Raw genomic sequence first — 22,468 nt, 5'->3', positions numbered from 1 at the left:
GGAAACTCTGATCGTTTTCGTTTCCCAGTTTTGTGGGGAAGACAAAGATTCTTTATTTCATTTTCCGCCGGGAACCTTGTCTTTTTTCGCCTCAAACAGCGGAAAAGGTGAGAGATCGGTAGATGGATACTGTAGGTAGATTGTAGGTTAGATCGATGATGGACAGACAGACATAGATAGATGGATGAGTTTTGGTAGTTTTTTATTATAGCAGCAGATAAAGTTAAAGATGGCTTGATTGAATGGATGGATGGTTTGGATAGGTGAAAGAGAGGATGGATAGATGAGAGAGGGGAGGTATAGATAGATCAATAATTAAGAGGTTAATCAGTATGGCTTATGCTGAGTGAAGCAATAGTGACTGGCGAAAAGATGATGGCTAGGTAGTTGCAAGGTTAAAAGATTAAATAGATGTGAGATGGTTAGAAGTTCATCATTGTCTTACGACAGATGACTGTCCACACTGTAGTGTAGCGAAGTGGTGTCGCGCTAAAATGACGATACCTATTGTAAGACACTGAGAAGGTCATAGATAGAAGGTTAGATAGATAGGTAGATAAATAGGATAGGATAAGATGAGCCTGGGGTAGTTCAGTGGAGTGGGTAGAGAGTTGGGTCGTTGAGTGGCTCATCCTATCTATCTATCTGTTTATCTAACCCTAACCTGTTAGCAGTGCTGATGCGGTGGACCCAAGTGCGGAGAAATACTCAGACAAAAAAAGCGTAAGGACAAGAACATTTACTTTAATAGGGATGATCAGGGTACGAGACACAAACAAACACTGGGGGGAAAAAGGTAAAAATAAAAGTGGAGAAAACTAAGCTCCGATAACTAAGGTACTCACTTCACAAGTGGCATAACGTAGAACTTAGGAAATTGCGAACACGGACTACGGCAACGGGGTAAACAACTGGAAATACAGGACCGACTGGCAGACAGGGTATACACGAACAAAACAGGGAGAATCTCTGACAAGGACATGGGGTGTGGTTTTGGATGGACAGGATTTCTTTGCACTGTGGGTTTCCTACAGTGCTGGTTTCATCGAACAGCGTTTGACTGCTGGTGTTCCAGCCTTAGATAGCATACATGTGACCAATTAGCATTACGTAACATACAATAGAAGCGCTTTATGATTTAGAAATAATAGTATATGGTCCTGGAATGCTGTGTACTGCCCATGATTACACAACACAATTACACTCACACACACTATAAAAATATGTATGGAGCGATTTCGCAACATTAGAGGTTTTTAATGGGGAATAACTTTTAGCCAGACCTGGCAACCCTGCTGTGCGGTAAGCCACAGGCTAAAAGGCTGGAAATTAGATCAACACAAGACGTACAGCAAAGTGAGTCTATAAATGCAGATTTGTATGTGATTGTCTCACCGAAGAAAATCCCATTCATAGTGTGTTCATTATTAAAAGGCCAAAAATAAAATCACATCTAAAAATTATCATTTGCCTGTACTTTGCACACCTCAAATTTTTACTACTTTATAGAGGAGGCTTTTCATTTTGTCGTTCATTTGTAATTGTGTGTGTGCAAATCAATAAATAAAATAAAATCACACCTTGTAAGACTTATAATTCTACACTAGTAACTTTACTCATGACTCAAAAAGTACATCCAACTTCTGAGCATAGAGAAGAGAATATTATGCTGATAACTTTAAATACAAACAAAACAAAAGTATGAAAAAAATTAAATTCAAATATTTAATTTAATACACAACACTTAATAATCAACCCAATTAACAAGTCTAGACTATTCAGAGACTAAATAACCAAAACTATATTCATGCACTGGCATATCCAGATTATTACAGTTCCCACAACAAACCACATGTCCAACAGACAATTCAACACTTCAGACATTTTACCGGTCAAACACCTCCTTAGAGTAGGGGATCAAATTGAAAACAAATAGTCTCCACGCAACTGTTAGGGCTTTGAATCTAAATACATACTCTTCATTGGCACAAAGAAGGAAATTTGACATATTAATGAGTTAACTCACCCACGAAAAGACTATCCAGGGGCTGACACACTGAGAGAACTTGCCACTGAGCCTTTCAACATTCTGACAGTGAAAGATTATGGAATGTAAACTCCCCCCTGATAAATGATTAACATGCACTGAGAAAATGGTTTTGAGCAAACGCATACGTACAAATACTTTAAAGTGTTGAAACTTTATATTTTAAACTTATAAACTTTCTTTTTATTTTATTATAAACTTTCATAAGAGTATGAAAGTTTCAACACATGATAGTATGTTATGGAAGATTTTGCAACTGAGAATGCTCTTCAGCCAAAAGGGTCATGCCTTTGGCCTGGAGGGCTAACCACATAATTGACGACCTCCTGTATGTATGACCCCACTGCCATCTCCTTGACCCTCTCCTGACTCTCTTTGACTGGCATCTGAGAGGGAGCAACCACATCGGCTAGAGATATTCCTTCTCCACGGCCTCAGATTCTCACCCTCGGAGTCACACAAACATGCACCCCAGCCAGGTCATTACACAATAACAAACTCATCCCCCTAACTGGCAACCTGGTAGCCTCATAGATCGCAGAAAGTCTAAGTTTGCTTCCTGGAGTAGTATCAAGTGTCAAATTCGTCATCAAATCATTCAAGTGTCATAAACTGCAGAATGTAAACATAACTGGAGACACTCTTGTCCATTTTGGAGACAGGCCGGACTGATAGATAATTAATGGTAAACATGTCTATTACTATTCTAAGAGGACTGTTTCGCCACAAGAATAACAATGTTTTCAAGCTATATACTGTATTTCGTCATTCACTTGTATTTTGCCCCCAAGGTTAAGTTTGCCATGTAAATATTACAGGTCACAAATGAACTCTGTTAGTAGAATCACCCTGAATTTACGGTGGATGTTTCTCCCCAAGGTTAAAAATGTTTTCAAGCTAAATATTTACCGAAAGGGCCACACCTTGCAATGTCCATGAGCATCAGCCTTTCTTTCTAAAGTTTTTAGCCTAAAACGAAGGATTGTCTGGTTTAATGAGGCAATATATTTATTTGTATTATATCATAGGAGTATGATAACCGTAAAGCCAAGGCTCAAAGTCTGAGGTTAATCGTTTAACAATTAACCTTCCATAGTGTACTTTTAAAGGGGCAATCTGGGATGAAATGTATAAATCACTCATGACCCTAACCCTAACCCTAACCCTTAGTTCAACTATTTTACCCCATCAGAACCCAAAATATAAATTAGTTTTACTCCATTGTATGTAAACAATGCAATTGTAAAACTGTATAGCTTCAAAACATGGTTAAAACTATCATTTTGATCTCATGGATGGTCAGTCCTTGCATCCATAGCTGTCATATATTAGATTAGATTAGATTCAACTTTATTGTCATTGTGCAGAGTACAAGTACAGAGACAACGAAATGCAGTTAGCGTCTAACCAGAAGTGCAAAATAGCAGAAAGTGCAATGAACAGTATTTACAGGTAGTGCAATATATGATCAGTAGTAGTGCAGTATAATATAGTATAATATAAGCAGTATAATATAGCAGTGCAGTATAGCAGTATGTGAGTAGCAGTAGCATTATAGCAGAATAAATAGTTACAGTATGAGCAGTGTAGCAGCATATGAGCTGTATGGGTAATGCAGTCTAGCAGTATATATGTATTAACAGTAACATGAGGTAGATGCAGAATAAATATAAATATGGAATGCCGTATAAACAGTATAAACAAGTATGTACAGTATGTGCAGTAGTATTAAAGAAAATATAGGATATGTGCATTATGTGCATTATGAACAGTATGAACAGGTATGTACAGAAGAGCAGTGGTATTGAGTAAGAGAAGGGGAGGGGAGTATAGTGCAATAGTGCAATTGTCCGGGGGGGGGGGGGTGGGGGTTGCGGGGGTAGTAGGTTGTCAGGTAGGTGTAGTGTTCGAGTTCAGCAGGGTGACAGCCGCAGGGAAGAAGCTGCCTCTGAACCTACTGGTTCGGGTGCGGAGAGACCTGTAGCGCCTCCCGGAGGGGAGTGGGGTGAAAAGTCTATGGTTGGGGTGAGAGATGTCCTTGACGATGCTGCGTGCCTTACGCAGGCATCGTTTGCCCTGGACAGCCTCGATGGAGGGGAGTGAGGAACCGGTGATGCGTTGGGCAGTTTTCACCACCCTCTGCAGTGCTTTCCGGTCCGATGCCGAGCAGTTGCCATACCATACTGTGACACAGTAGGTAAGGATACTCTCGATGGTGCAGCGGTAGAAGTTCACCAGGATCTGAGGAGATAGATGGACCTTCTTTAGTCTCCTCAGGAAGAAGAGACGCTGGTGAGCCTTCTTTATCAGGGTGGAGGTGTTGAGGGTCCAGGAGAGGTCCTCAGAGATGTGGACACCCAGAAACTTGAAGCTGGTGACTCGCTCCACCTCAGTCCCGTTGATGAGGATGGGGGTGTGTGCGCCAGCTTTAGACTTCCTGAAGTCCACAATGAGTTCTTTGGTCTTCTTGGTGTTGAGAGCCAGGTTATTGTCGTTGCACCACACTGTTAATTGTCGTAGAATTTAAATAATTTAATAATAGTATTTTGAAATAAAATACCGTTAACCAGAGCTGTTGATTCATTCAGAGACTTTATTCACAGAGAAAGAAGCCGGTTCAGATTTGCAAAGTTGAACACCCGTTCCTGTCTACATACACCAATAACATTCAAGAACTACATTTCGTCATCCAGGGAGCTACTCCCACCTGACCTGGCATCGGTCAGTCTGTTGAAAGATCAATTGGCCCAGGCTGTTTACACAAGCCATCTGTCCTGGCTGTTTACAACTGTGTTAATTATTCATCTATCCCTGGCTGCTAATCCATTGTACTTATTGTATTCATTGTATTCACACCCTCTAGGTGCGAGGACCCCTCTTTTATTGCACTCTTCAAATATTTTAAGACTATCTGTCGTCCTTTGATCTCTTCACTGGGTGTGGGATTGCTAACCCTGCAATTGTCTTTAAATTTACCATATAATTGAGAGTGGTTACCTTTCTCGAACCCCATCCCTCAGCTTTTTACCAAAAAAGTGGTGGGAAGACCACTGTGTTGTTGTTTGTATTCCGGATTGCCCGTTTAATTATAGTATTAGTCTAATTAGTCTACTTATACTCACTTGCCCCTAACCTCATGACTGGATGATCATACTCTGCCCACTCCTCTATTCCACCAGGCCAATTTTTGTTTGGTCAGTCTCACATCACATGGATTCTCTCTGTTGGCACTATCCATACTGTAAAGAAAAACAAAAAAAATCATTGCATTTAATCACTGATGTTTCGGTCAAGACCTTCAGAGTGTGCAGGTAAGCAGTGTTGCATGGCTTTTTCTATTCCTCTCTAACTGCACCTGCAGTTAGCTAACAGCCCCCTATTATCGGTTATGCCCACGATCAGCTGTTTTCATTCACTGTTTACATTCATTTGAAAAAGACCAGAAAAATAACGGTAAATTCTCTCCTGCATAACCCCAAGGTATCTGATTACCAACTCTCATAACAATTCATTAACATTTAGCTAAGTTGTGAGTTTTAAAATATATCATGTTTTAAAGTAATGCGGGACTTTCTGCGAATCTTAAAATGTGACATTTGCGACAACTTTTTTTAGTCACTATTTAGTCAACCTCTGTTACAGATAAAAATCAAATTTCATCATAGAAAGGTGGGTATTGCTTTCAGTTTGTGAAACCAATTATCATAATGATAAATTGTCATCACACTAACATACCACGAATTACATTTCATATATATATGAGAGAGAGAGAGAGAGAGAATTTATATATATATATATGCACACTATTAATTTCCTATTTTCTGCATAGGTCCATGGAGTGTCGCGGCAGACCCTGTTGGACAGGATCAGTGGCTGGGTGACTCATGGTTGCTGCAGTGGCCCTGCTAAATTACTTGCACCAGAGGATGAGGAAGCTCTGTTGCAGTATTTGCGCGCACCATGGGTTCTCCTTGACCAAGGCCCGGCTGCTGGCCTAAGGTACAGCCATACACCAGAAGAGGCACCCAGGGGAGAGAATCCCACCACTCAGGAAGAAGTGGTGGGAAATGTTCAGGGAGAGGCATGAAGACAGGCTCAGCATGAGGCGGGCATGAAGACAGGCTCAGCATATCTTAATCAGGTGGAGAGCAGAGTACACCACGCAGCCGATGGTGGACACCTACTTCCAGCTCTTGGAGAAGACCTTGGAGGAGAGCGGTTTGAGGGAGAAACACAGACAAGTCTATAACTGCGATGAGTCAGGGTTTCAGTTGGACAGGAGCAGGCACAGAGTACTGGTCCCTGAGGGCTGTAGACATCCCTATCACCAGTCACCGGGGACCAGAGACCACATCTCTGTCATGGCCTGCTTAAACACAGCTGGGGATGACATTCCGCCATTTATAATATTTGCAAAAGAATTCGCCAGCGACCCCTACACACAGGGAGGTCCCCCCAGTGCCCTGTATGGAAAGTCACCATCAGGGTACATCGACAAGGAGATGTTCAGGAAGTGGTTCCAGCATTTTGAAACATGTGGTCACGGAGAGCCCTCTCCTTCTGGTCTTTGACACACAGAAAAGTCTCCTGGAGGTGATTGTGGCGGCTAAAAGGGAAGGGCTTATACTTCTTTGCCTTCCACCACATTGCACCTATGTGTTGCAACCGCTGAAAATGTCAGTCTTTGGGCCGCTGAAGGAGTTCTCCAAGGTAACCGGACACCTCAGCCATTTCAAGAACTCAAACTTGATTAGCAGGTATTCTGCTACCCGTACCAGCAGTGCAAGGACCGGCGTGTTGTGGTGGAAGGTTTTAAGAAGTGTGGCATCTTTCCTTTTGACCCATCAGCTCGGGTCACGTTTGATGCCGTCTTGGTTCCTGTCAGGGCCCCGTGCCACCACCACCGCCTCTCCAGGAGACAGCCAAGAGCCATCCACCAGCTTGTCCTCATCTGCAGTCACCCTTCGTCCCATCACCTGTCTGGCAGCACCCGCTGGTGGCAGCAGGGTTGATCCCAGAGGTCCTGTCGAAGACCCTCACTGCCATTCACTAACCATGGCAGAGGGATCTCAGAAGGTATCCTGTGACTGCCAGAGCCATCACTGACGAGGAATAAACAGAACTTATCCTGGAAAGGGCAAGTAGCAGTGGGCAGCCCTCACAAGAGAGAGGGGGCAGGAGAGGGCTGCCATCGACCAAACCATAGATGCCGTCATTGCCTCTGCTGGGACCCTGACAATGGCAACACCACTGTTACGGTTCCCCCTCCTAACCATCCCTCTGGCGCCACCTTGAGGCCCAGACGATTATCACTGGAGCGTCCAGCTCCCAGTCGACAGCGCACTTGTTTCCTGTCTCCCCTCAGCACACCTGCAAACCATCTGCAATCACCGCCCTATAAGAACCCTGCCTGAACTCCACTCCAGTGCCAGATCGTACTGTGTCCATGATACCTCGTCCTCCCTGGTTTTTCCCTCGTCGACCCTTCCACGGACCTAGCCCCCTTACCGACTACTGGAACTCCCTGCCTCCCGACCATCTGCCTGTCCGACTACCCGTCTGCCTGCCCAACCATCTGCCTGTCCGACTACCCGTCTGCCTGCCTGACCGCCTGCCTGTCCGACTACCCGTCTACCTGCCCGACCTCCTGCCTGTCTGACTGCCCGCTCTCCTGCAGACCCCTGGACCGAACTTCGACTACTCTCTTTGGATTATCCACTTGTCCCCGTTCACTATTACCATAATTAAATACGCCTTCTGGCTTTATCTACCCTCTCTGTGTGCCGTCGTTTGGTTCCTCAGACCTTCTGTGTAACAACCATAGGGGCACCCAGCTGCAGTAGCAGGCTATGTGCCTACTTCCCAGGTCATGCCATCAACACCCCTTAACTCCATTGGTACCACCAACTCCTCCAAGCCACCATCGGTGACTCTTCACACCACCACCACCTAGGAAGACACCACCAACCCTGTCTAAACTCCTCTGGGACCACTGCCTCTCCCACCTCCTGTGTCCATGCCACTGTCACTGTCTCTTCCGGCATGAATCCTACCTCCTGTGAAGGTACAGAAACCTTCAAAGGTAACCACATGACATTGTATAATCAAGTTATCATTCATCTGTTTATGTAATAAATTATGTCTAACAATTTTAACATTTTTAGCCCAGACCACTAGGAAGTCCACCTCGGTAGCTTCCTCCAAAGGTAAGGTGGAAAAGTAGACATTTGTAGTAAGGTGTACTCTACACTTATTCATGTACAAGTAAAAAGTGGTTGTCATGTATGCTTTTTGCCTAACTTGCTCTGTTTAACATGAGTTAACCTTTCCCCTCTGCAACCGAGAATAAAAGATCATCTCCTTCTGCCTCTGCTGCACCACCCATGGCATCACCTTCGTGTACTTAATGATTTGCTTTTAAATTAAATAAGTTGTTTTTTCTCTTTTTTCTATTAGACCATAGGCAAGCCACTTCCTCCTCTGCCAAAACCACAGTTTGTAGTCTCTGTGGGGAGCATAACCCCCACAAGAAGAGGTGTGCTGCAACCTCTGCCCGCACTGGTCCCACTGCTGGTGTGTGCAGTGAGCAGATACTTTTAGTACAAAGGGACACTCCATACCCACAAAGAGACAAACTTTACTGGATACATATTCAATCAGACCTAGTAACAGTAACAAGGTTTCCGGGAAAAATCCGGGGGTGCGGTTAGGGTTGGGTTCATGTGTTAATAGAATAGAAATAGTATAGTACATAAATACTTTATTGTCCACACAATGTGGAACATTTCTATTTGCACACTTACAACAGTTTCATTACAGCTGTACAAATTGTGCAAAGTAGAAAATGTGCACAGTGGAAATACATCAACGTACATTATGTGCTTGAAAGCAAAGATTAAAAAAAAAAAAGTTTTTGGTATCTTGTAGCATTTCCTTGAGGATTTCAAGTTGAGGTAACTGGGTGATAATGGAAATTTACAATGTGAACAAAACCATCTTGACACACCGAGGGGAAGTGATGTCTAATGCAAAAGTCCATCAACTTAAATAAACAAAACCGTGTGAAACGAAAAAAAGCATTGCATTTGAAAATTGTTGTTTAGGACACACTAGATTTTTTGGTCTTTGGGAGTGTGTGATTGGTTACGCGAGAACACGATAACTGGCTCAAACAGTACACCAGTTTTAAAAAACTATAGGTTTTAGTGATAATAACCAATAACAGGGAAAGCGATCATAAACCTTTAAGTTTGGTACAGTAATAAAAACATGACGTAAAGTTACTGAGCCATCATTGCAGTTCTTCTTCATAAAAATGTTTATCAATACCTACATACCTGAGATGAGACACTGATGTTCTTCAACCAGAGGCAAACCGGCATGCTACTACTTTCCCCATCTTAACACTGCTAAGCAATCCCTCTCTCTGAGAAAATCCCCAAGTCACAAATCCTTTTTTGTTCCCTTGGATTCCTAGGCCTTTGGTATGCGAGGGGAGGCCTAGGAATCCCCCAGTGAAATATGTGGTGGGTCTTGTATTACCCAATCCAAATATGAATATGAACCAATGCCAAAAAAATAAGATATGCACATTGATATGTTTGCTCACCAGAACTATCTACATATGGTTGTTTCAGCCTGCAAAGATCCTTTTTATCATTGCACGATTCCTAGACTTTTGTTGTTGTTAATTTGGTGGTTTACCCCAGGAAATAACAGAGCAAAGTTATCATAGTCACAGACTTGCATCCACTGGAATCATGCTTTACACTTTCAACATGTGACCCACACTGATACTGGATATGCACCAGCTCTGCCACTGACAAACACACTACAGTGCCTTCGGAAAGTATTCAGACCCCTTTACTTTTTCCACATTTTGTTGTGTTATAGACTCAATTTAAAATTGATTAAATTAAAAGAATTTGCCATCAATCCACACACAATACCCCAGAATGACAGTGAAAACAGGTTTTTAGAAATTTCAGTAAATGTATTCAAATTGAAATACAAGTAGGCTTGGTGGTAAAAACCTGAAGCGGGACATTAGACTACTCTCATATAAGCGTCTCTGTCACAACCATACAGTAGAGGCATGGGACAGAAAATTGTATCTTCTCTACCCAGCCTATATTGCATGAACATTCATAACTTTATTCTATAATCCATAGGTTGCATTATCAAAGCCAAATTACAACTAAAATATTTCCCTCGTTTCTCCACACTGTTGTGCGTTGCTGCTGTGCATATGAGAGAATGCTTGATGACTATTACAAAAAGTGTGACAGTGGACAAGGATATTGTAAAAACACAAGTTGGTCCCTGTTAAGATAACATGATATTTAAACAATTTCCACTCTTCATCTCCCTGTAATTCATGATCTAACCTGCTATCTAATAAACTGTTACATTTAGGAGATATTCTGTAATATGTATAAGTCTATCTAGCACGCTGATTATGCGAAGCTCTGCAATCACAAACAATTTTAATTTGAGTGATTATTTTGTTACAAGGAGGGAACACAAATGTCAGCGCTGTCATTAATTTCAACCACAGAAGGATGGGTATTTTCAAACATCCTTCACAGCTCTTGCCTCTAAACTATTTGCGATAGCCCACCTCTACAATGACAAAATGTAGCAAAACGTTTTTGGTCTACCTTTCCTGTGTTGGAGACATGCAAATACAAACTAGGCTAATGTAATGGGGCTTATAAAACATGGCACTACTAATCTGGACTGAATCTTTGTAGCAGGTCATTTATAAACATTTGTATATTAAAGATAATGCCCGCTTTAGACGAGGTACTGCAAAATAGTACAAGATATATGTTTTACATACTGTGTTTTGACCCTTGATACTGAAGATCACACAATCTACATCTACTACAACATCCCCCAGCTAATCACAGATAGATAAATAAAAGACAAAGCACGTGTCAAGGCACTCCTGGTAGAAAGTTGCCCCCAAACATTGATCCCAAAACAGCTTATCCAGATACTCCGTCCTCCCTGGTGTTTCCCCTCGTCGACCCTTCCACGGACCTAGCCCCCTCCCCGACTACTGGACCTCCCGGCTTCCCGAACATCTGCTCGTCTGACTACCCGCCTGCCTGCCGAACCCCTGCTCGTCTGACTACCCGCCTGCCTGCCGAACCCCTGCTCGTCTGACTACCCGCCTGCCTGCCGAACACCCCTGCTCGTCCGACTACCCGCCTGCCTGCCGAACCCTGGACCGACCCACGATTACTCTTTTGGATTATCCTTCTCTCCCCTACCCCTTTTCCCCCTCTATTATTAAATACGCCTTCGGGCTAAACCCCCCACCATCTCTGAGCGCCGTCATTTGGTTTCGCTGATGTTCGAGTGTAACATATCCATCCCAATCCTTACAGGCCAAAAGCAAAATAGATATGTAGAATTACCATAAACAATCCCCAAAACCGTACAGAAACACATTCATGTGTTTCTAATATGCTTTAGTGTATTGTTTTTTTCACATGGGGTTTCCTTTTTGGAGTCATAGGCGAGATATGTAGCCTCGCCCCCCCTCAGCGTGCGCTGAAGTTCCTTACACATTACACGCTGCATACCAGAGGCCCCTCTGTGCGCGTATGCCACAAAATTCCTTATGTGTGCATACCACACTCCCTGCACACTGCATATCTTACCACCCAAACTCCTCCAACCTGCCCTCTGATGCTGCCACCTCACTATCTCATCAACCCCGCACCCCCTTCCCACTACAAACATACAGTAATCCATTCAAATCTAAACATGATAGCAAAAACACAAACCACACTTGCTTTAGAACAAACATTTTCTTTATTATATTTCCAGACAGCTTTTCATGATTTTTCCCCCATTTACTAGTGTGCTGTAAAAGTTGTGGTGGTGGCAACTTCTTCCATTCTCTCTTTTCGGAAAAGTTAATTCAGATTTTATTTGATAGGGTCTTCTGCTTACAAACTCTGTTCTCACCTTATCAGACAGGGCTGGCCAGTCAGCAGGAACTATAGGTGCTGCCTTAGAGGACTTACTAGAGTCCTAGAGGACTTTGCTGTAAGCTATGTTTCAGTGGAGGTAGATGGAGTGGATGGTTGTACATAAACATGGGGCTGGTGTTATGATAGGTGTCCTTTCACTTGCAGGTAAAGTCAAACACAGATGTATATCGTTATATACCCATTGTGTGTGTGTTGCTTAGACATATAACTTATATATTGGTAATAAAAGTGCTAATGCATTGTGCAATTCACAGGGCTCACGTGGTGCAGGCTGTGTTTCAGTGGAGGTAGATAATGCATTTTATTTGGAGGCGCCTTTCAAGTCACCCAAGGTCAACTGGCATTGCTTTTATTGCTTAATATAACAAGCATACACTTTTCACAGCAATATTGTAAATAATACAGAAAAAACTGAGTGAAGGGAGTTTGAGATAACGTCAAACCATCTGGAGCAGCAGTGGTTTGGTGAGGGGTGACCATCTAAATTAATCAAATTGGCGAATGTTTCATATATTTTTACATTAGCATTAATTACTTTGTCATAGTCAAGGTAAGGGGCTTGCTACTTGCATACCCGTGCCCCATCCATTGCCCCCTTGCAAAAGAACGACCGACTACATATATTTCATTTCACTTCCTCCTTTTCTTTATACTTTTGTGAAAAGTAGCGAAGCCATGTTATTAACGAGTGAGTGATGGATGAGCACACTTAAGGCCTCTACATGCTTCTGCGTCACTTGTGCGACGAGTACGCGGTTCGCGCTACGCTACACTGTAGCAAGCACTCCGTAAGGGCCTCGACAGTATTGTTTGTGTTGTCAAGTGGAGGGCGTCTCCTTTCCTTGACTTTATATACAGTACAGAGGGCTGGGACTTTCGCTTGCGGCCATACCACCCTGAACACAACCGATCTCAGAAGCTAAGCAGGGTCGGGCCGGGTTAGTACTAGGATGGGGGGCCGGGATAGTAGTTATAGATAGGAGACCGCCTGGGAATACCCGGTGCAGTAAGCTTTTCCTCATTTCGACCAGTAGGGTGTACTATTGTCTCACCACTGTAGTTTGAACAGTGCTGTTGTGTGAACACAGCTCCAGTTTCATATTGCTGTTTTGAACAGTTTATACAGTTTGCTCCAAAACCACCTGCTACAGTAAGCTTTTCCTCATTTCGACCAGTAGGGTGTACTATTGTCTCACCACTGTAGTTTGAACAGTGCTGTTGTGTGAACACAGCTCCAGTTTCATATTGCTGTTTTGAACAGTTTATACAGTTTGCTCCAAAACCACCTGCTACAGTAAGCTTTTCCTCATTTCGACCAGTAGGGTGTACTATTGTCTCACCACTGTAGTTTGAACAGTGCTGTAGTGTGAACACAGCTCCAGTTTCATATTGCTGTTTTGAACAGTTTATACAGTTTGCTCCAAAACCACCTGCTAAGAATTGGTGACTCACTCAGCCTTCTCTTGAGCTCGATTCTAGACTGACAACTATGAACTATGAGCTGTGGAGTGGTAAAGCAATGTTAATTGCAGTTTTGGTGTTTTCCCCCCCCAGATAACTGTCATGTATGTACGCATGCGCATTGGAAAGAGAGATGATATATAAGCATGTAACGGCGGAAGCCTCGCGCTCTCTCATCAGTCCTATCTGTTGTACCAGTTAATAAACGCGATTGATACTGCCAGACGTAGCCATCATTTTATATAAGCTGAGACTTACACAATAACTCCCTGCCTTCTGCGTATCAACTGCAGTATTGTTTGTGTTGTCAAGTGGCGGGCGTCTCCTTTCCTCGACTTTATATACAGTGCAGAGGGCTGGTTCCTTCGCTTACGGCCATACCACCCTGAACACGCCCGATCTCGTCCGATCTCGGAAGCTAAGCAGGGTCGGGCCGGGTTAGTACTTGGATGGGAGACCGCCTGGGAATACCCGGTGCAGTAAGCTTTTCCTCATTTCGACCAGTAGGGTGTACTATTGTCTCACCACTGTAGTTTGAACAGTGCTGTTGTGTGAACACAGCTCCAGTTTCATATTGCTGTTTTGAACAGTTTATACAGTTTGCTCCAAAACCACCTGCTACAGTAAGCTTTTCCTCATTTCGACCAGTAGGGTGTACTATTGTCTCACCACTGTAGTTTGAACAGTGCTGTAGTGTGAACACAGCTCCAGTTTCATATTGCTGTTTTGAACAGTTTATACAGTTTGCTCCAAAACCACCTGCTAAGAATTGGTGACTCACTCAGCCTTCTCTTGAGCTCGATTCTAGACTGACAACTATGAACTATGAGCTGTGGAGTGGTAAAGCAATGTTAATTGCAGTTTTGGTGTTTTCCCCCCCCAGATAACTGTCATGTATGTACGCATGCGCATTGGAAAGAGAGATGATATATAAGCATGTAACGGCGGAAGCCTCGCGCTCTCTCATCAGTCCTATCTGTTGTACCAGTTAATAAACGCGATTGATACTGCCAGACGTAGCCATCATTTTATATAAGCTGAGACTTACACAATAACTCCCTGCCTTCTGCGTATCAACTGCAGTATTGTTTGTGTTGTCAAGTGGCGGGCGTCTCCTTTCCTCGACTTTATATACAGTGCAGAGGGCTGGTTCCTTCGCTTACGGCCATACCACCCTGAACACGCCCGATCTCGTCCGATCTCGGAAGCTAAGCAGGGTCGGGCCGGGTTAGTACTTGGATGGGAGACCGCCTGGGAATACCCGGTGCAGTAAGCTTTTCCTCATTTCGACCAGTAGGGTGTACTATTGTCTCACCACTGTAGTTTGAACAGTGCTGTTGTGTGAACACAGCTCCAGTTTCATATTGCTGTTTTGAACAGTTTATACAGTTTGCTCCAAAACCACCTGCTACAGTAAGCTTTTCCTCATTTCGACCAGTAGGGTGTACTATTGTCTCACCACTGTAGTTTGAACAGTGCTGTTGTGTGAACACAGCTCCAGTTTCATATTGCTGTTTTGAACAGTTTATACAGTTTGCTCCAAAACCACCTGCTACAGTAAGCTTTTCCTCATTTCGACCAGTAGGGTGTACTATTGTCTCACCACTGTAGTTTGAACAGTGCTGTAGTGTGAACACAGCTCCAGTTTCATATTGCTGTTTTGAACAGTTTATACAGTTTGCTCCAAAACCACCTGCTAAGAATTGGTGACTCACTCAGCCTTCTCTTGAGCTCGATTCTAGACTGACAACTATGAACTATGAGCTGTGGAGTGGTAAAGCAATGTTAATTGCAGTTTTGGTGTTTTCCCCCCCCAGATAACTGTCATGTATGTACGCATGCGCATTGGAAAGAGAGATGATATATAAGCATGTAACGGCGGAAGCCTCGCGCTCTCTCATCAGTCCTATCTGTTGTACCAGTTAATAAACGCGATTGATACTGCCAGACGTAGCCATCATTTTATATAAGCTGAGACTTACACAATAACTCCCTGCCTTCTGCGTATCAACTGCAGTATTGTTTGTGTTGTCAAGTGGCGGGCGTCTCCTTTCCTCGACTTTATATACAGTGCAGAGGGCTGGTTCCTTCGCTTACGGCCATACCACCCTGAACACGCCCGATCTCGTCCGATCTCGGAAGCTAAGCAGGGTCGGGCCGGGTTAGTACTTGGATGGGAGACCGCCTGGGAATACCCGGTGCAGTAAGCTTTTCCTCATTTCGACCAGTAGGGTGTACTATTGTCTCACCACTGTAGTTTGAACAGTGCTGTTGTGTGAACACAGCTCCAGTTTCATATTGCTGTTTTGAACAGTTTATACAGTTTGCTCCAAAACCACCTGCTACAGTAAGCTTTTCCTCATTTCGACCAGTAGGGTGTACTATTGTCTCACCACTGTAGTTTGAACAGTGCTGTAGTGTGAACACAGCTCCAGTTTCATATTGCTGTTTTGAACAGTTTATACAGTTTGCTCCAAAACCACCTGCTAAGAATTGGTGACTCACTCAGCCTTCTCTTGAGCTCGATTCTAGACTGACAACTATGAACTATGAGCTGTGGAGTGGTAAAGCAATGTTAATTGCAGTTTTGGTGTTTTCCCCCCCCAGATAACTGTCATGTATGTACGCATGCGCATTGGAAAGAGAGATGATATATAAGCATGTAACGGCGGAAGCCTCGCGCTCTCTCATCAGTCCTATCTGTTGTACCAGTTAATAAACGCGATTGATACTGCCAGACGTAGCCATCATTTTATATAAGCTGAGACTTACACAATAACTCCCTGCCTTCTGCGTATCAACTGCAGTATTGTTTGTGTTGTCAAGTGGCGGGCGTCTCCTTTCCTCGACTTTATATACAGTGCAGAGGGCTGGTTCCTTCGCTTACGGCCATACCACCCTGAACACGCCCGATCTCGTCCGATCTCGGAAGCTAAGCAGGGTCGGGCCGGGTTAGTACTTGGATGGGAGACCGCCTGGGAATACCCGGTGCAGTAAGCTTTTCCTCATTTCGACCAGTAGGGTGTACTATTGTCTCACCACTGTAGTTTGAACAGTGCTGTTGTGTGAACACAGCTCCAGTTTCATATTGCTGTTTTGAACAGTTTATACAGTTTGCTCCAAAACCACCTGCTACAGTAAGCTTTTCCTCATTTCGACCAGTAGGGTGTACTATTGTCTCACCACTGTAGTTTGAACAGTGCTGTTGTGTGAACACAGCTCCAGTTTCATATTGCTGTTTTGAACAGTTTATACAGTTTGCTCCAAAACCACCTGCTACAGTAAGCTTTTCCTCATTTCGACCAGTAGGGTGTACTATTGTCTCACCACTGTAGTTTGAACAGTGCTGTAGTGTGAACACAGCTCCAGTTTCATATTGCTGTTTTGAACAGTTTATACAGTTTGCTCCAAAACCACCTGCTAAGAATTGGTGACTCACTCAGCCTTCTCTTGAGCTCGATTCTAGACTGACAACTATGAACTATGAGCTGTGGAGTGGTAAAGCAATGTTAATTGCAGTTTTGGTGTTTTCCCCCCCCAGATAACTGTCATGTATGTACGCATGCGCATTGGAAAGAGAGATGATATATAAGCATGTAACGGCGGAAGCCTCGCGCTCTCTCATCAGTCCTATCTGTTGTACCAGTTAATAAACGCGATTGATACTGCCAGACGTAGCCATCATTTTATATAAGCTGAGACTTACACAATAACTCCCTGCCTTCTGCGTATCAACTGCAGTATTGTTTGTGTTGTCAAGTGGCGGGCGTCTCCTTTCCTCGACTTTATATACAGTGCAGAGGGCTGGTTCCTTCGCTTACGGCCATACCACCCTGAACACGCCCGATCTCGTCCGATCTCGGAAGCTAAGCAGGGTCGGGCCGGGTTAGTACTTGGATGGGAGACCGCCTGGGAATACCCGGTGCAGTAAGCTTTTCCTCATTTCGACCAGTAGGGTGTACTATTGTCTCACCACTGTAGTTTGAACAGTGCTGTTGTGTGAACACAGCTCCAGTTTCATATTGCTGTTTTGAACAGTTTATACAGTTTGCTCCAAAACCACCTGCTACAGTAAGCTTTTCCTCATTTCGACCAGTAGGGTGTACTATTGTCTCACCACTGTAGTTTGAACAGTGCTGTAGTGTGAACACAGCTCCAGTTTCATATTGCTGTTTTGAACAGTTTATACAGTTTGCTCCAAAACCACCTGCTAAGAATTGGTGACTCACTCAGCCTTCTCTTGAGCTCGATTCTAGACTGACAACTATGAACTATGAGCTGTGGAGTGGTAAAGCAATGTTAATTGCAGTTTTGGTGTTTTCCCCCCCCAGATAACTGTCATGTATGTACGCATGCGCATTGGAAAGAGAGATGATATATAAGCATGTAACGGCGGAAGCCTCGCGCTCTCTCATCAGTCCTATCTGTTGTACCAGTTAATAAACGCGATTGATACTGCCAGACGTAGCCATCATTTTATATAAGCTGAGACTTACACAATAACTCCCTGCCTTCTGCGTATCAACTGCAGTATTGTTTGTGTTGTCAAGTGGCGGGCGTCTCCTTTCCTCGACTTTATATACAGTGCAGAGGGCTGGTTCCTTCGCTTACGGCCATACCACCCTGAACACGCCCGATCTCGTCCGATCTCGGAAGCTAAGCAGGGTCGGGCCGGGTTAGTACTTGGATGGGAGACCGCCTGGGAATACCCGGTGCAGTAAGCTTTTCCTCATTTCGACCAGTAGGGTGTACTATTGTCTCACCACTGTAGTTTGAACAGTGCTGTTGTGTGAACACAGCTCCAGTTTCATATTGCTGTTTTGAACAGTTTATACAGTTTGCTCCAAAACCACCTGCTACAGTAAGCTTTTCCTCATTTCGACCAGTAGGGTGTACTATTGTCTCACCACTGTAGTTTGAACAGTGCTGTTGTGTGAACACAGCTCCAGTTTCATATTGCTGTTTTGAACAGTTTATACAGTTTGCTCCAAAACCACCTGCTACAGTAAGCTTTTCCTCATTTCGACCAGTAGGGTGTACTATTGTCTCACCACTGTAGTTTGAACAGTGCTGTAGTGTGAACACAGCTCCAGTTTCATATTGCTGTTTTGAACAGTTTATACAGTTTGCTCCAAAACCACCTGCTAAGAATTGGTGACTCACTCAGCCTTCTCTTGAGCTCGATTCTAGACTGACAACTATGAACTATGAGCTGTGGAGTGGTAAAGCAATGTTAATTGCAGTTTTGGTGTTTTCCCCCCCCAGATAACTGTCATGTATGTACGCATGCGCATTGGAAAGAGAGATGATATATAAGCATGTAACGGCGGAAGCCTCGCGCTCTCTCATCAGTCCTATCTGTTGTACCAGTTAATAAACGCGATTGATACTGCCAGACGTAGCCATCATTTTATATAAGCTGAGACTTACACAATAACTCCCTGCCTTCTGCGTATCAACTGCAGTATTGTTTGTGTTGTCAAGTGGCGGGCGTCTCCTTTCCTCGACTTTATATACAGTGCAGAGGGCTGGTTCCTTCGCTTACGGCCATACCACCCTGAACACGCCCGATCTCGTCCGATCTCGGAAGCTAAGCAGGGTCGGGCCGGGTTAGTACTTGGATGGGAGACCGCCTGGGAATACCCGGTGCAGTAAGCTTTTCCTCATTTCGACCAGTAGGGTGTACTATTGTCTCACCACTGTAGTTTGAACAGTGCTGTTGTGTGAACACAGCTCCAGTTTCATATTGCTGTTTTGAACAGTTTATACAGTTTGCTCCAAAACCACCTGCTACAGTAAGCTTTTCCTCATTTCGACCAGTAGGGTGTACTATTGTCTCACCACTGTAGTTTGAACAGTGCTGTAGTGTGAACACAGCTCCAGTTTCATATTGCTGTTTTGAACAGTTTATACAGTTTGCTCCAAAACCACCTGCTAAGAATTGGTGACTCACTCAGCCTTCTCTTGAGCTCGATTCTAGACTGACAACTATGAACTATGAGCTGTGGAGTGGTAAAGCAATGTTAATTGCAGTTTTGGTGTTTTCCCCCCCCAGATAACTGTCATGTATGTACGCATGCGCATTGGAAAGAGAGATGATATATAAGCATGTAACGGCGGAAGCCTCGCGCTCTCTCATCAGTCCTATCTGTTGTACCAGTTAATAAACGCGATTGATACTGCCAGACGTAGCCATCATTTTATATAAGCTGAGACTTACACAATAACTCCCTGCCTTCTGCGTATCAACTGCAGTATTGTTTGTGTTGTCAAGTGGCGGGCGTCTCCTTTCCTCGACTTTATATACAGTGCAGAGGGCTGGTTCCTTCGCTTACGGCCATACCACCCTGAACACGCCCGATCTCGTCCGATCTCGGAAGCTAAGCAGGGTCGGGCCGGGTTAGTACTTGGATGGGAGACCGCCTGGGAATACCCGGTGCAGTAAGCTTTTCCTCATTTCGACCAGTAGGGTGTACTATTGTCTCACCACTGTAGTTTGAACAGTGCTGTTGTGTGAACACAGCTCCAGTTTCATATTGCTGTTTTGAACAGTTTATACAGTTTGCTCCAAAACCACCTGCTACAGTAAGCTTTTCCTCATTTCGACCAGTAGGGTGTACTATTGTCTCACCACTGTAGTTTGAACAGTGCTGTAGTGTGAACACAGCTCCAGTTTCATATTGCTGTTTTGAACAGTTTATACAGTTTGCTCCAAAACCACCTGCTAAGAATTGGTGACTCACTCAGCCTTCTCTTGAGCTCGATTCTAGACTGACAACTATGAACTATGAGCTGTGGAGTGGTAAAGCAATGTTAATTGCAGTTTTGGTGTTTTCCCCCCCCAGATAACTGTCATGTATGTACGCATGCGCATTGGAAAGAGAGATGATATATAAGCATGTAACGGCGGAAGCCTCGCGCTCTCTCATCAGTCCTATCTGTTGTACCAGTTAATAAACGCGATTGATACTGCCAGACGTAGCCATCATTTTATATAAGCTGAGACTTACACAATAACTCCCTGCCTTCTGCGTATCAACTGCAGTATTGTTTGTGTTGTCAAGTGGCGGGCGTCTCCTTTCCTCGACTTTATATACAGTGCAGAGGGCTGGTTCCTTCGCTTACGGCCATACCACCCTGAACACGCCCGATCTCGTCCGATCTCGGAAGCTAAGCAGGGTCGGGCCGGGTTAGTACTTGGATGGGAGACCGCCTGGGAATACCCGGTGCAGTAAGCTTTTCCTCATTTCGACCAGTAGGGTGTACTATTGTCTCACCACTGTAGTTTGAACAGTGCTGTTGTGTGAACACAGCTCCAGTTTCATATTGCTGTTTTGAACAGTTTATACAGTTTGCTCCAAAACCACCTGCTACAGTAAGCTTTTCCTCATTTCGACCAGTAGGGTGTACTATTGTCTCACCACTGTAGTTTGAACAGTGCTGTTGTGTGAACACAGCTCCAGTTTCATATTGCTGTTTTGAACAGTTTATACAGTTTGCTCCAAAACCACCTGCTACAGTAAGCTTTTCCTCATTTCGACCAGTAGGGTGTACTATTGTCTCACCACTGTAGTTTGAACAGTGCTGTAGTGTGAACACAGCTCCAGTTTCATATTGCTGTTTTGAACAGTTTATACAGTTTGCTCCAAAACCACCTGCTAAGAATTGGTGACTCACTCAGCCTTCTCTTGAGCTCGATTCTAGACTGACAACTATGAACTATGAGCTGTGGAGTGGTAAAGCAATGTTAATTGCAGTTTTGGTGTTTTCCCCCCCCAGATAACTGTCATGTATGTACGCATGCGCATTGGAAAGAGAGATGATATATAAGCATGTAACGGCGGAAGCCTCGCGCTCTCTCATCAGTCCTATCTGTTGTACCAGTTAATAAACGCGATTGATACTGCCAGACGTAGCCATCATTTTATATAAGCTGAGACTTACACAATAACTCCCTGCCTTCTGCGTATCAACTGCAGTATTGTTTGTGTTGTCAAGTGGCGGGCGTCTCCTTTCCTCGACTTTATATACAGTGCAGAGGGCTGGTTCCTTCGCTTACGGCCATACCACCCTGAACACGCCCGATCTCGTCCGATCTCGGAAGCTAAGCAGGGTCGGGCCGGGTTAGTACTTGGATGGGAGACCGCCTGGGAATACCCGGTGCAGTAAGCTTTTCCTCATTTCGACCAGTAGGGTGTACTATTGTCTCACCACTGTAGTTTGAACAGTGCTGTTGTGTGAACACAGCTCCAGTTTCATATTGCTGTTTTGAACAGTTTATACAGTTTGCTCCAAAACCACCTGCTACAGTAAGCTTTTCCTCATTTCGACCAGTAGGGTGTACTATTGTCTCACCACTGTAGTTTGAACAGTGCTGTTGTGTGAACACAGCTCCAGTTTCATATTGCTGTTTTGAACAGTTTATACAGTTTGCTCCAAAACCACCTGCTACAGTAAGCTTTTCCTCATTTCGACCAGTAGGGTGTACTATTGTCTCACCACTGTAGTTTGAACAGTGCTGTAGTGTGAACACAGCTCCAGTTTCATATTGCTGTTTTGAACAGTTTATACAGTTTGCTCCAAAACCACCTGCTAAGAATTGGTGACTCACTCAGCCTTCTCTTGAGCTCGATTCTAGACTGACAACTATGAACTATGAGCTGTGGAGTGGTAAAGCAATGTTAATTGCAGTTTTGGTGTTTTCCCCCCCCAGATAACTGTCATGTATGTACGCATGCGCATTGGAAAGAGAGATGATATATAAGCATGTAACGGCGGAAGCCTCGCGCTCTCTCATCAGTCCTATCTGTTGTACCAGTTAATAAACGCGATTGATACTGCCAGACGTAGCCATCATTTTATATAAGCTGAGACTTACACAATAACTCCCTGCCTTCTGCGTATCAACTGCAGTATTGTTTGTGTTGTCAAGTGGCGGGCGTCTCCTTTCCTC

Source organism: Argentina silus (genome assembly GCF_951799395.1).
Source record: "Argentina silus genome assembly, chromosome: 1".
Taxonomy (NCBI): domain Eukaryota; kingdom Metazoa; phylum Chordata; class Actinopteri; order Argentiniformes; family Argentinidae; genus Argentina; species Argentina silus.
The sequence above is the reverse complement of the archived record's forward strand: the minus strand, read 5'-3'. Positions refer to the sequence as shown.